This window comes from Rhamphochromis longiceps, linkage group LG4 (assembly GCF_057381845.1).
Source record: "Rhamphochromis longiceps isolate RC_006_pf linkage group LG4, R_longiceps_female_GT1.1, whole genome shotgun sequence".
Taxonomy (NCBI): domain Eukaryota; kingdom Metazoa; phylum Chordata; class Actinopteri; order Cichliformes; family Cichlidae; genus Rhamphochromis; species Rhamphochromis longiceps.
In genome coordinates this window covers 242,138-256,203 of record NC_140560.1, presented here as the reverse complement: position 1 = coordinate 256,203, position 14,066 = coordinate 242,138, and positions in this window count along the sequence as shown.

The window sequence follows — 14,066 nt, the reverse complement described above, 5'->3', positions numbered from 1 at the left end:
CAGAGCCACGTCTGGATTTCTTGGAATGTGGGTTCTTTGGGGTGAGTTTGTCTCTGGATGTGTGCAAATGTATGTGCATTCATGTGTGCCTGCGTGGACATCTGGGGTTCAGTGGTAGGGTGGACCTCTGCGCATAATCACATGTGTGTGCAAGCATTATCTTTTATCCTGTCTTACTTCTCTCACCCCAACCGGTCGCAGCAGATGGCCGCCCCTCCCTTAGCCTGGTTCTGCTGGAGGTTTCTTCCTGTTAAAAGGGAGTTTTTCCTTCCTACTGTCACCAAAGTGCTTGCTCATTGGGGGTCATATGATTGTTGGGGTGAGTTTATCTCTGGATGTGTGCAAATGTATGTGCATTCATGTGTGCCTGCGTGGAGATCTGAGGTTGGCTGGTAGGGTGGACCTCTGCGCATAATCACATGTGTGTGCAATCAGAGCCACGTCTGGATTTCTTGGAATGTGGGTTCTTTGGGGTGAGTTTGTCTCTGGATGTGTGCAAATGTATGTGCATTCATGTGTGCCTGCGTGGAGATCTGGGGTTGGGTGGTAGGGTGGACCTCTGCGCATAATCACATGTGTGTGCAATCAGAGCCACGTCTGGATTTCTTGGAATGTGGGTTCTTTGGGGTGAGTTTGTCTCTGGATGTGTGCAAATGTATGTGCATTCATGTGTCCCTGCGTGGAGATCTGAGGTTGGCTGGTAGGGTGGACCTCTGCGCATAATCACATGTGTGTGCAATCAGAGCCATGTCTGGATTTCTTGGAATGTGGGTTCTTTAGGGGAGTTTATTTGTGGATGTGTGCAAATGTATGTGCATTCATGTGTGCTTGCATGGAGATCTGAGGTTGGCTGGTAGGGTGGACCTCTGCGCATAATCACATGTGTGTGCAATCAGAGCCACATCTGGATTTCTTGGAATGTGGGTTCTTTAGGGGAGTTTATTTGTGGATGTGTGCAAATGGATGTGAATTCATGTGTGCCTGCGTGGAGATCTGAGGTTGGCTGGTAGGGTGGACCTCTGCGCATAATCACATGTGTGTGCAATCAGAGTCACGTCTGGATTTCTTGGAATGTGGGTTCTTTGCAGTGAGTTTGTCTCTGGATGTGTGCAAATGTATGTGCATTCATGTGTGCCTGCGTGGAGATCTGAGGTTGGCTGGTATCGTGGACCTCTGCGCATAATCACATGTGTGTGCAATCAGAGCCACGTCTGGATTTCTTGGAATGTGGGTTCTTTGGGGTGAGTTTGTTTCTGGATGTGTGCAAATGTATGTGCATTCATGTGTGCCTGCGTGGAGATCTGGGGTTGGGTGGTAGGGTGGACCTCTGCGCATAATCACATGTGTGTGCAATCAGAGCCACGTCTGGATTTCTTGGAATGTGGTTTCTTTGGGGTTAGTTTGTCTCTGGATGTGTGCAAATGTATGTGCATTCATGTGTGCCTGCGTGGAGATCTGAGGTTGGCTGGTAGGGTGGACCTCTGCGCATTATCACATGTGTGTGCAATCAGAGCCACGTCTGGATTTCTTGGAATGTGGGTTCTTTGGGGTGAGTTTGTCTCTGGATGGGTGCAAATGTATGTGCATTCATGTGTGCTTGCGTGGAGATCTGAGGTTGGCTGGTAGGGTGTACCTCTGCGCATAATCAAATGTGTGTGCAAGCATTATCTTTTATCCTGTCTTACTTCTCTCACCCCAACCGGTCGCAGCAGATGGCCGCCCCTCCCTGATCCTGGTTCTGCTGGAGGTTTCTTCCTGTTAAAAGGGAGTTTTCCCTTCCCACTGTCGCCAAAGTGCTTGCTCATTGGGGGTCATATGATTGTTGGGGTGAGTTTGTCTCTGGATGTGTGCAAATGTATGTGCATTCATGTGTGCCTGCGTGGAGATCTGAGGTTGGCTGGTAGTTTGGACTTCTGCGCATAATCACATGGTTGTGCAATCAGAGCCACGTCTGGATTTCTTGGAATGTGGGTTCTTTGGGGTGAGTTTGTCTCTGGATGTGTGCAAATGTATGTGCATTCATGTGTGCCTGCGTGGAGATCTGGGGTTGGGTGGTAGGGTGGACCTCTGCGCATAATCACATGTGTGTGCAATCAGAGCCACGTCTGGATTTCTTGGAATGTGGGTTCTTTGGGGTGAGTTAGTCTCTGGATGGGTGCAAATGTATGTGCATTCATGTGTGCCTGCGTGGAGATCTGGGGTTGTGTGGTAGGGTGGACCTCTGCGCATAATCACATGTGTGTGCAAGCATTATCTTTTATCCTGTCTTACTTCTCTCACCCCAACCGGTCGCAGCAGATGGCCACCCCTCCCTGAGCCTGGCTCTGCTGGAGGTTTCTTCCTGTTAAAAGGGAGTTTTTCCTTCTTACTGTCGCCAAAGTGCTTGCTCATTGGGGGTCATATGATTGTTGGGGTGAGTTTGTCTCTGGATGTGTGCAAATGTATGTGCATTCATGTGTGCCTGCGTGGAGATCTGAGGTTGGCTGGTATCGTGGACCTCTGCGCATAATCACATGTGTGTGCAATCAGAGCCACGTCTGGATTTCTTGGAATGTGGGTTCTTTGGGGTGAGTTTGTCACTGGATGTGTGCAAATGTATGTGCATTCATGTGTGCCTGCGTGGAGATCTGGGGTTGGGTGGTAGGGTGGACCTCTGCGCATAATCACATGTGTGTGCAATCAGAGCCACGTCTGGATTTCTTGGAATGTGGGTTCTTTGGGGTGAGTTTGTCTCTGGATGTGTGCAAATGTATGTGCATTCATGTGTGCCTGCGTGGAGATCTGGGATTGGGTGGTAGGGTGGACCTCTGCGCATAATCACATGTGTGTGCAATCAGAGCCACGTCTGGATTTCTTGGAATGTGGGTTCTTTGGGGTTAGTTTGTCTCTGGATGTGTGCAAATGTATGTGCATTCATGTGTGCCTGCGTGGAGATCTGAGGTTGGCTGGTAGGGTGGACCTCTGCGCATAATCACATGTGTGTGCAATCAGAGCCACGTCTGGATTTCTTGGAATGTGGGTTCTTTAGGGGAGTTTATTTGTGGATGTGTGCAAATGTATGTGCATTCATGTGTGCTTGCATGGAGATCTGAGGTTGGCTGGTAGGGTGGACCTCTGCGCATAATCACATGTGTGTGCAATCAGAGCCACGTCTGGATTTCTTGGAATGTGGGTTCTTTAGGGGAGTTTATTTGTGGATGTGTGCAAATGTATGTGCATTCATGTGTGCTTGCGCGGAGATCTGAGTTTGGCTGGTAGGGTGGACCTCTGCGCATAATCACATGTGTGTGCAATCAGAGCCACGTCTGGATTTCTTGGAATGTGGGTTCTTTAGGGGAGTTTATTTGTCTCCACAATAATAAGCTAACACAACCAAACACAGCTTTCAGCTCTTATTTTGAAACTGGCTTATTTAGAGAGCTGTGATGTGAGCGTGCCTGGCTCTGAGGCACTTGGGTCAGCCTCTGTTGTTTAGAACTGTTACAGACTGTGAATGACACAGACCTGTCAGTTTCCATGTTTGTCTGTAACACAGCTCAGGGGCTCAATGCTGAACGCATCCTTCCAGTGTTATTGATCCAGGACTGATACCAGCATTGGGATCAATACTACCACACACAATCACATGTGTCCACGTGATGCAGTTTGAAGAGCAATAAGATGTCTCTGTATGAGGAGGCGGGGTCACAGGAGGTTCACAGAAACTCTGCAGCAGCATCATCAGCTCACATGGAAACTTTGATGATTCACTTCTGTGGTGTTTTTACAGAAACACGTCACAAAATTAGCTCCACCTGTTTTGTGAGCTTTGAGTTTCTTGTCTTCATTCTGGATTCTTGTGTTGCTGTTTTTACACACAGCAGATATTTCCTGGTTGCTTCCTTGATGACCACATGAAGCTTTCTGAAGCTTGGATTGAAAACGCTTCATTACTCAAAGCTTTCCAACACAGGCCTCTCTGCTGCCATCTGGTGGACAAACATATGAAGTGCAGCATGAAGCTACAAATTAAACATGTGGAAGGAGAGCAAAGTGCTGCCAGACTCTTATTTCTGACAGGAACAGAAGAAACCACAGCAAACTGTTCCAGTTCTTCATCTTCATCACAATCTGTTTATTTCTGATGGTGTCTTCAGTCTGAGGGTTTGAAGTTTCCATGTCTGTGTGATGTGTGGTGTGAAGGCTGCTGGTTAAACTGGGACTCACTGTTTAAAGCACTGAGTGCTCATAGAGAGATGCTCCATGAGTCCCAGTACAGACTACAAACATGGTGGAAACTTAGCTTTGATATCCACACACTCTGCACGTCTGTGAGTAACTGTGATGAAGATGTGCAGAGATCTGTGTACAAACAGGAGAAAGACTGTAAAGACTCTGTGCTTCTAACAGCCTCTGTTAACATATGTGAGGCTGTTTGTTGTTGTTGCCATGGAGCTTTTCACTGTTTGGGTCAGCAGGTCATGTGATCAGGTTTGTTCTGTGAAAGCTGGACGATGGTTCAGAGTCAGGGTTTGTTTGCATTCATCAATAAATATCTAAATAAATCAAAGACTCCATGTTTGTTCTTTCATCATGTGACCTCTGCTCATCCATCTCTGTGTGTATCAGGATACATTTAGTTCATAATACACAGAAAAATCAGAGTTATTACCTGTAATAAATGTGAAAGTAAAGATTCCTGCAGTGATAACCAGGCAGGACTGAAACACATCCAAGCTGTCACCACGGTAACAGCACCGTCCATCCACAGGTGAGGGGAGGAGCAAAAAGAGGGACTTTCACCATTTTATACTAAAAACACTCAACTAATGTTTCTAATATGAAACAAATAAGCCCACATTAATGTGAGCATTTATTAAATAATAATAATGATGATTTCCTCCTGATCTCATTTCCATAGCAGAGAAAACTGTGGTGTATATTGAGGTGGAGGGTGTGGTCTATGGCTCAGGTGTAGAGTGAGGGTGGGGTGCACCACAGCAGCATGCTGGGACTGCTGAGGGTGGAGGAGGGAGTGATGATGACATCAGAGCTGCAGCAAAGCAGTCAGCAGCACAGAGACCAGTGAACACACAGTCTGTTCATCTTTGCATAGATACAATATACAGCACAATATTGAATGACAGACACGCTGTGGGAGCTTCCACAGATACACTGACGTCATCATCCAGAGTCCTCCTGCTGCTCCCCCCTCAGAGCCCCGTGATCAGCACCAACACATTCAGTTAGATGACAGAGTCCAGCTGCAGCTAGAATCAGCTCCCCTCTGTGAACAACAGCACAGCGTCAGTGTTTCACACTCAGTGAAAGGAGGAAACAGCAGAAGAACACCATGTGTGCTACGTTTCCCAGGACACACTACAAACTGCACAAATACAGAGCAGCATGTGGAAGGACCTGGAGCTGCATTTACAGAGAAAAGACAGCGTGATGTCCTGTATGGACAGGTGGAAGGAACCAAGTCCTCAGCTGAAACACTCGTGTTTGTCCACAGACAGGAAACACAGTAGGAAACTTCCTCACAGAAGTGCAGCTCATGGATAACACACTTCCTGTCAGTCAGAATGAGGCTGGAGCCAAACACAGAAAGGTGTTTTTGTCCAGATGAGCCCAGAGAAGAAACACGAGTGTTCACAGACATCAGAAGCTCAGAGAGGTGAAACATGAGGTTGGAGTCCTCGTCAGCATCCAGAAGAGCTGCTGTGAAACCCTGAGTACTCATGACAGACTCTGATGGCACAAACACATCATGATTCAAACAGAAAGACAAACATGGAGCTCCTGATCCTCCTGCATGAGAACAAGCTGACATGAGCGCTGTGTCTGAGAGTGTCTCCCTGTCACAGTGACAATAACACAGCTGCTGCTCACAGTCATTAAACTGACCTGAGGTCAGCTGCTAGGACGTCTCTGTGCTCCTTACATATGAACCATGTGACCTCACATCAGTGCTGTGGATGACTGTAGTCATAGAAGAGTAGAGCTGTAGCAGGTGGTGTGAGGAGGAGGAGGAGGTGGTGTATTCTAGTTAACGCAGTACTGAAACACTCCAGCAGAGGGCGCTGTTAAGTCCTTATTGTAACACAGTTACTGTGTGCAGTTATACTTCATACATAATCTGCACTTATTTCCATCAGACATGCTGTCAGTAAATGATTGGTTTCTATTGATTCTACTTCCTGTTGACTAGTTTGATGACAGTGAAACAATCACAGCTGATTGTGTGATGATGTAAACTGTCACTGTTACATTCAGTGTGTGTGACATAATGTTAGTGCAGGGCTGATAACAGCCTGGTTCTGTTAGAAACACATGAACGTGTCCATAGATCAGTGTGTGTTTAACATGAGAGCTTCAGCCCTGCTGATGTGTTAAATAAAGACATGCAGGAAAACTGATGAGACTCTGAAATAACTCTTTATATTTATAATGTAACTCTGCATCAAAAGAACAACAAAGGATCCCAGACAGGTTTATGTGAACAAAGACGATTCTGATGTTTCTGTGTTTCTAACAGTTTGACATTATTAGTAAACAGACTGCAGTGAACAGCATTTATAAAGAGCTTATATATAAAGATATGACAGCTGTTTGACAAGTTTATCACTCTGTGTTTGGACCTGATCAGTCCAGCTGTTTACTTGAAACATGTTCATTTACCTGTTCTGTTATATTCATGTTCTTGTCTCTGTTGAAAACACATTTTAATGTCCCTCAGATTTTTCTCCCAGATGAATAAATATAAAAATGACACAAACTGACTGCAACTACTTTTTGTCCTTTCTGTCAAAAACCTTCATGTGACTCATGAGAGACACGTTTCAGCTGTTTGTGACAGATCAGAAGCCAACAAATCATTTATAACACTTTCCATCATTGTTTAGCACAAACACATGTTGACACAGCAGCGGGGCCGCAGTGAGAGTCAGAGCGAGGAGATAAAAACTCCTGTTTGACCACAGCCTCAGTTTGTTCCTGCACTTCAAACACTTCCTGTTGTTGACTGGGTGGAGTCAGGAAGCCAGCGAGGCCCTGCAGGACTGAGACTGCAGACTGGGACGTGCTCTGTGATGGAGATCAACAGCATCACTGACTGTTTCTGTGAGGACACCATCATCCCAGCAGGGCTGTTTCCCAACAACAAGCCCTGGACCATCAGAGACCTGAAGCTGCTGCTGAATGAAAGAAGAGGATCTTCAGGTCTGGAACAAGGACGAGCTGAGAGTGTTAATAACGTTACTAATGTTCAGCTACACTTTACTAGGTCACATCTGTGACACACGTCACTTAAATAAAGAAGGAAATATTGGCTCTGCTGGGCCAATATTTATCTGCTGGGCCCAAAGTGACTCCTGTATTTAAACTGCTATGAATAACTTGTTGGTCTATAATATGTGAAACATGTGTCAAATGTATCCATCATGAAAGACATCAGGTCATCTTGAGCCACAAAAACATTCCTATCATGAGGTAGAAGCTGGAATCAGTTTGTTGCAGACGTTTATATATCCGATATTTATCCAGTTAAAAGCTGAAATTCAAAAACGTCTTTTCAAGAGTCGTCTGTCCAAGAGGAGCAGAAGCTGCAACAAATATAACAACAGTTATTTAAGGCTGTTTTAAACGGCCACAAAGGAGCAGATTGGTTATAATGCAGCTGCTTCAGAGGAATAAACACTGTTTTTATTTCATGTGTAACACCTTTCAATAATGTGTTGACTAAAGTCTATTGACCAGTATAAGTAAAGACACACACACAAACACACACATGGAAACACTGAAACCTGTTTTTGGTGCAGCAGCGGTCCCAGCTGCTCGCCTTTATCTAGACTGGGTCGGCTGCTGATCTCAATATAATCAATGTTTAAAGTTCTCAGTGTTTCTGTGTTGCTGCGTATAGGATCTCCCAGCATCATCACTGTGCTGTCCAATCATTGTGTGCTAGGTTACCCTTATAGTGCGATGTGTGTTTGCACAAAGAGAAGCATGTGTGTCAAATATAAATTCAGAAACAGCTGCTCGTTTCTTCTGTTTAGAGTCAAGTTAGTGTTTGTGTCTTTGTTTGAGGCCTGATGTCAAGCAGAGGTGTGTGTAACTGCACTGGTCTGTTATATGTGTGAAGTGTGTGCTTCTCTTCAGCATCATCTTTGTCACTGCTGATTCCTTTGTGTCATCATTGGTTGAGAAGAGAGAACAGTTATAACGGAGGAGCAAAAGGAAGCCCTGAAATCTGCATCCAACAAGGAAGTGTTGGCTCACCAGTGATCCCAGCAGAGGCCACTGGTTTGGCTCCAGTTGTTATAGATCCAATGATGTTGTTCCTACAGATACATGTCAGCATCTTTATTGTAGTAAAGTCTTGTAATGTGAAGATAGAAACAAGGCAGGAAACAGCTCCATGATCTGATCTTAATGATGTTGTTTTTATTTCTGTCTGTCAGAACTGGATTGGAAACTATCAAAGGTCTAAAAACAGCCTCAACCCTCCCACAGAGCAAACTTTACACACGTCATCTTTCAGCTACAATCTTTGTTGCAGGGATCTTCTGCCAAACAAGGCTGAGAGAAGATTTCTTACAGCTGTCATGTTGATGCTGTTTCAATCTTTGGGCAAACACACTCATATATTAGGGCTGATATCAGGCTGCACAAGTTCTTTGTGTTTGTGATCATGAATAATAGAAGTGTGCCTGTTGAAGATCATGTTTGCTGCATTATTATATGTCCTGTTATTGTTCTGTATTATATTCAGCTTTCAGCATCCTTTCCCAGCCCCCTGTTACACCATCCATACAAAGCCAACCTGACTGTGAGCCAATGTGTTTGTTTGTGTTGGATCAATAGATTTGACAGACTTGGTTCATCCAGAGGGAAACAGTCCAAATTCAGATCTAATGAAATGATGGAGGCTGTTTCCTACCACGGTGCTAATGTGTGACTAACAAGGCTCATGGTCTCCAGCAGACAAGCGCCTGGAATGAGGTGAGCTGAGTGTTGCTGTGGTGGGTCTGTGCCCACGTCATGCATCAGGATTCATATTGGCAATAGTTCATATCTCTGTTCTTCAGCCTTCATCACAAAGCTGTGAAGGAAAAACAAACATCTAACAGGATCTGATGGATGCAAAGTCCACTGAGCTCTTTGTCATTTACAAACTTGTCCAACCAACAAGAGCACAGATGAAAAACACAGTGACAGTTAAAGGATTTTGCCATATATGAGCATAGATGACTTTCATATAGATGTTCAATGCAGGCTTTTGGTGAGCCGCTGGGTTCTGTCTAATAATCATCTCAGCATTTTACAATAGAATAGCTCTTTATTAGCTCTTCATTTATTGTTATTGGACATGAAACAAGGAAGCTGTTTCTCATTGGATGTTAGTTTCATGTTCATCAGGATCATTTTCTAAAGAGCTGATATTGAGACCATTTACTGGACTGGCTGCACATCCTGTCTACATTTGTCTGTATGTGCTGTGTTTGTCTTTCATGTTTCTCCATATTGACACAAACAGATGAAGAGCAGTAGATCTACTCTTCATCTGTTTTAGGCCCAGTGAAAGATATGAAGCAGAAATGGTGTCATTAGGAGAAGAAGAGAAGAACAAGTCCGGCGAGGAGGCAGCAGCTCTTAAAGATGAAACACAGCAACTTAGCCCTGAGCTCAGAGAGCTGCACATGAAAAAGCTCCTCAAGCAGATCATGTCAGAGGTTTGTCATCAACAGGAGGAACTGTTCATATCATAGGATGAAGATGCTGTCAGCTGGATGAAGAAGGTTATTTAATGGCAAACGTTCACATTGAAGTCAAATTGTTGTCGTGTTGAACAGATTCATGTACTGATCGTCTCCAGAATGTTAGAAGAGCTTCAATGAATCATTAGAAACAACTTACAGCTGCACAGTTGTGTCAAACACATCTTTGTGTCATTGTGGGATTGTTGTGTTTCTACATGTGACACACGTCTAAAACATGCACACAATCTGAACACAAACAGGGACTCATTTGTTCCCACAGCCAGATGCTGAGAGCCATTTCCTTGTAGTCCTGTGTCTACATATATGAACCATTAGATGTTATTGGAATGATTGTCAGCTTTGATAGTTTCATGTATGTTTAGCTGGACGGCTGTTTGATCCTCGACATGTTTAAAGGTGTCCAGTCCTGAGACACTGGGGGTGGAAACAGCTGTGATGTCATTGGACTGTCACAAAGACAGAAGTGCATGAAGTGAGCAGCCGAGGAGCCGCTGATGTTTTGGATTCAACAGCATTTGAAAGGTTGACACAGACACATTTGCACATAGAAAGCTGAATTTGTCATATGCCACTGTGAACTCACTGTTCAGTGTTTTTCAGGAAGCTTCTTAACTGCCTCTGCTGCCAAAAAAGCAGCTGATGTCCTTGAGAAGAAGCTGAAGAAGTCTTCAACAACAAATACAGGAAGTGGACTTTCAAATACTAGATTCACTTTAGACTCACAGAGAAATGACTCAACCAGCTGTGTTTGATTGACTCCTTTGACTATATGAAAGTTCAGTGTGTGTCTGTACACAGACTGTTGTGTTGGACTGTTATTCTTTTTTTTTTTTTTTAAACTTTTTATTTTATTTATTTGAACAATTCACCTGTCCATTACGCATACAGTTTCTTCAGAATAACAGAATACAAAGAGAGTCACAAACTCAAGACAGTGAAATTAGAAAGAAAAAGAAACGAACAAATATATATATGTATAAAAATATAAATACATATAGAATAATAATTAGAAAAATAAGATAAAGCAAAACAAAAGAAAAAACAAAGGAAACATGCCTGTGGTGTCAAACATTTCCATCGTTCATTTCACCTTTTCTTTTTTTTCTTTTTTTTTTTGTATGCCCATCTTCATTCAGTTCAGTCTTTTTTTCCTCTTCCGCTGTACGTCAGCCATTTTCCCCAGTCCCTCAAGAAGCGTTCGTCCTTTAATTTCAGTTTATATGTAAGGTTCTCCATCTCCATAATGTCCTCCACAATTGCTACCCACTGCTGTTTTCCTGGTGTTTCTGTCTTAAGCCAGTTTTTGGTGATGGCCTTCTTTGCTGCCAAAAAAAGAATCTTAGCCAGGTAACGATCCTTTACATCTACAGTACCTTCCAAGTACCCTAGATACAAAACAAGGCAGGTTCTAGGAATTATATAACCTAATACATCACAGAGAGCCGAGTGAATTTTAACCCAGAAAGTGTGAATTTTTCTGCATTTCCAGAAAATGTGTGTATGGTCTGGTTCATCCCATCCACACAGCCTCCAACATTGTTGTTGTGTATTGGTTTGTTTATTTTTAATCTTAGGTGTAATAAAATAGCGAATTTGATTTTTCCAGATGAATTCTCTCCACCTCAATGAGCTACTTGTATTCTTATGTTCTTTCCATGTTTCATACCACACTCTCTCAGTGATTTCTTCACTCAGCTCTCTTTCCCATTTTACTTTAACATAGACAGTTGATTCCTGTCTTGATTCCATCTAACATTTGTATAGGGTAGACACTGTTTTTGGAATAACACTTTTATATGCCAGTATAATTATTCTTATAATAGGGTGGATTTTGTCTTCCTCTATTTTTATGTTTTTATTAAAGTAATCTCTCACCTGTAAGTATCTGTAGAAATCCTTGTTTTTTAAGTTGTATTCCCGTTTTAATTCTTCAAAACTTTTAATTTCTCCTTTTTTGATTAATAAACAAATTGCTGTGATTCCCTTTTCATTCCAATTTTTAAAACCAAGATCCAATTTTCCTGGTCTAAATTCTTCGTCGAAGGCTATCCATTTTAGCAAACCAAGCTCTTTGCCAATCCTGAACTCCTTTACTGTATCATACCATACATTTAATGTAAAGGATATTATCGGGTTCCTATCCTGGTCTTTAGTTACGTATTCAGGGATCTTTTTTATACCCATGTTTGTTTGAATTGGGACATTGAGTGTGGAGAGCTCCACATCCTTCCAGCGAGCCCCGTAATCATCACTACACCAATATGTTATCTGGCGTATCTGTGCAGCACGAAAATATTCTTTTAAATTAGGAAGCGACATTCCCCCTTTCTCCTTAGTAAGCTGTAAAGTACTGTATCGTACCCTTGGCCGCTTGCCTTCCCAGACAAATCTAGATATATACTTATCCCATTCTGAGAATTGGGTTTGAGGTATGCTTATCGGAAGAGAGAGGAATAAATACAGCAATCGTGGTAAGATATTCATCTTTATCACATTTATCCTGTCACTAAATCCTAACGGATATGTATTCCATTTTTCCATATCCTGCCTTATCCTGTTATTTATATGTCCATAGTTACTTTGATATAGTTTGGCATAGTTTTTGGTTATATTTATACCTAAATATTTAAGGGTTTTTGCCTCCCACTTTATTTCCCATTCCTTAAGATTTTGAGTTGGTATACAATTAAACATTAGAACTTGAGTTTTAAGTATATTTACTTTGTAGCCAGAAAGCGTACCAAATTTTCCTAACATTTCTGTAAGCTGCATAAAAGAGTTTGTGGGGTTTTTGAGGGCTATCAGCACGTCATCAGCAAATAGACTAATTACATGCTCTTGTCTATTGATTTCTATTCCTGTTATTAGGGAGTCTTGTCTAATCATTTGTGCCAATGGCTCAATATACAAGGCAAATAAGGTTGGACTCAAACAGCAACCCTGTCTAGTTCCTCTCTCTAGTTGGAATGTCTTTGTCAATGAGCCGTTAACTTTTAGTCTTGCAGTCGGTTTGTCATAGAGAGATTTAATGCATTGGATTGATTTCGTAGTGAACCCGAACTTTGCCATGGTTAGGTACAGGAAGTCCCAGCTGACTCGATCGAAGGCTTTTTCTGCGTCTAAACTTATCAATGCAGCCGGTATCTTGTCTTTATGTATTTGGTGTACGATGTGTAGGGTCCTCCTAATATTGTCTTGTGCCTGTCTATTTTTTGACAAAACCTGCTTGGTCCTCATCTATCAGGTCTGGTATAAACGACTGGAGCCTATTTGATAGGATTGTAGTATAGATTTTATAATCAACATTTAACACTGATACAGGCCTGTAATTTTGGCAGTATTCTCTTTGTTTTTGTGGTTTTGGCAGCACCGAGATTATTGCCTCCCTCCAAGAGGGGGGAATCACATGTTTAGTGTGAGTCCAATTAAGAGTCTGGTGGAGTAAGGGTATCAAGTCTTTTCCACATTTCTTGTACCATTCGGCAGGAAACCCATCACTGCCTGGTGCCTTGTTTGTTCGTAATTTTCCAATCGCTTTCTGAATCTCCTCTATCGTTATTGGTGCTGTCATGCGATCATTTTGTATTGTTCCAATAGAGGGTAGATCTAAGGAGTCTAAAAATGTTTTGATATCATTTAGGTCATTATTAGTAGGTGCATTTTGTAGATACAGGTCCTTATAATAATCGGTAAAGATACTTTCTATCTCTTCTAGGTTATGTGTCATTTGTTCTGTCTTAGAATTATACAATTTGTTGACTGTTGTTTCTGCCTGTTGTTTTTTTAAACGTCTTGCCAATAGCCGCGCAGCTTTAGGGCCTGATTCATAGTAGCTCTGTTTTACATATCTTGCTTTTACTTCCGTTTCATATAGGAGTAAATTATTAATTTTCTTTTTAATATCTTTCATTTGTTGTCGTATCTTGACATCTACGTTGCGTTTGTGGTTATTCTCCAATTGTGACAATTCATCCACATATTCATTATATTGCTTCAGTCTTTCTCTTTTAAGGTTACTTGATATTGCGATTAATTTCCCACGTATAACTGCCTTCAAACAGTCCCATAGAATAATTGGATCGGTTTCACCATTGTCATTTTCTTCCAAATAAGTTTTGACATCTTTTTGTATTTGTTCTACCACAGATTTATTGTTTAACAGCCCCACATTTAACCTCCATATTGTGTTTTTTGGTCTACCTTTAAGATAGATTTTTAAGTAGATAGCACTATGGTCCGACACATCTGCCACTCCAATCCAACAATCTGTTATTATATCTCTATTCCCTTTTTGCATAAAGAAGT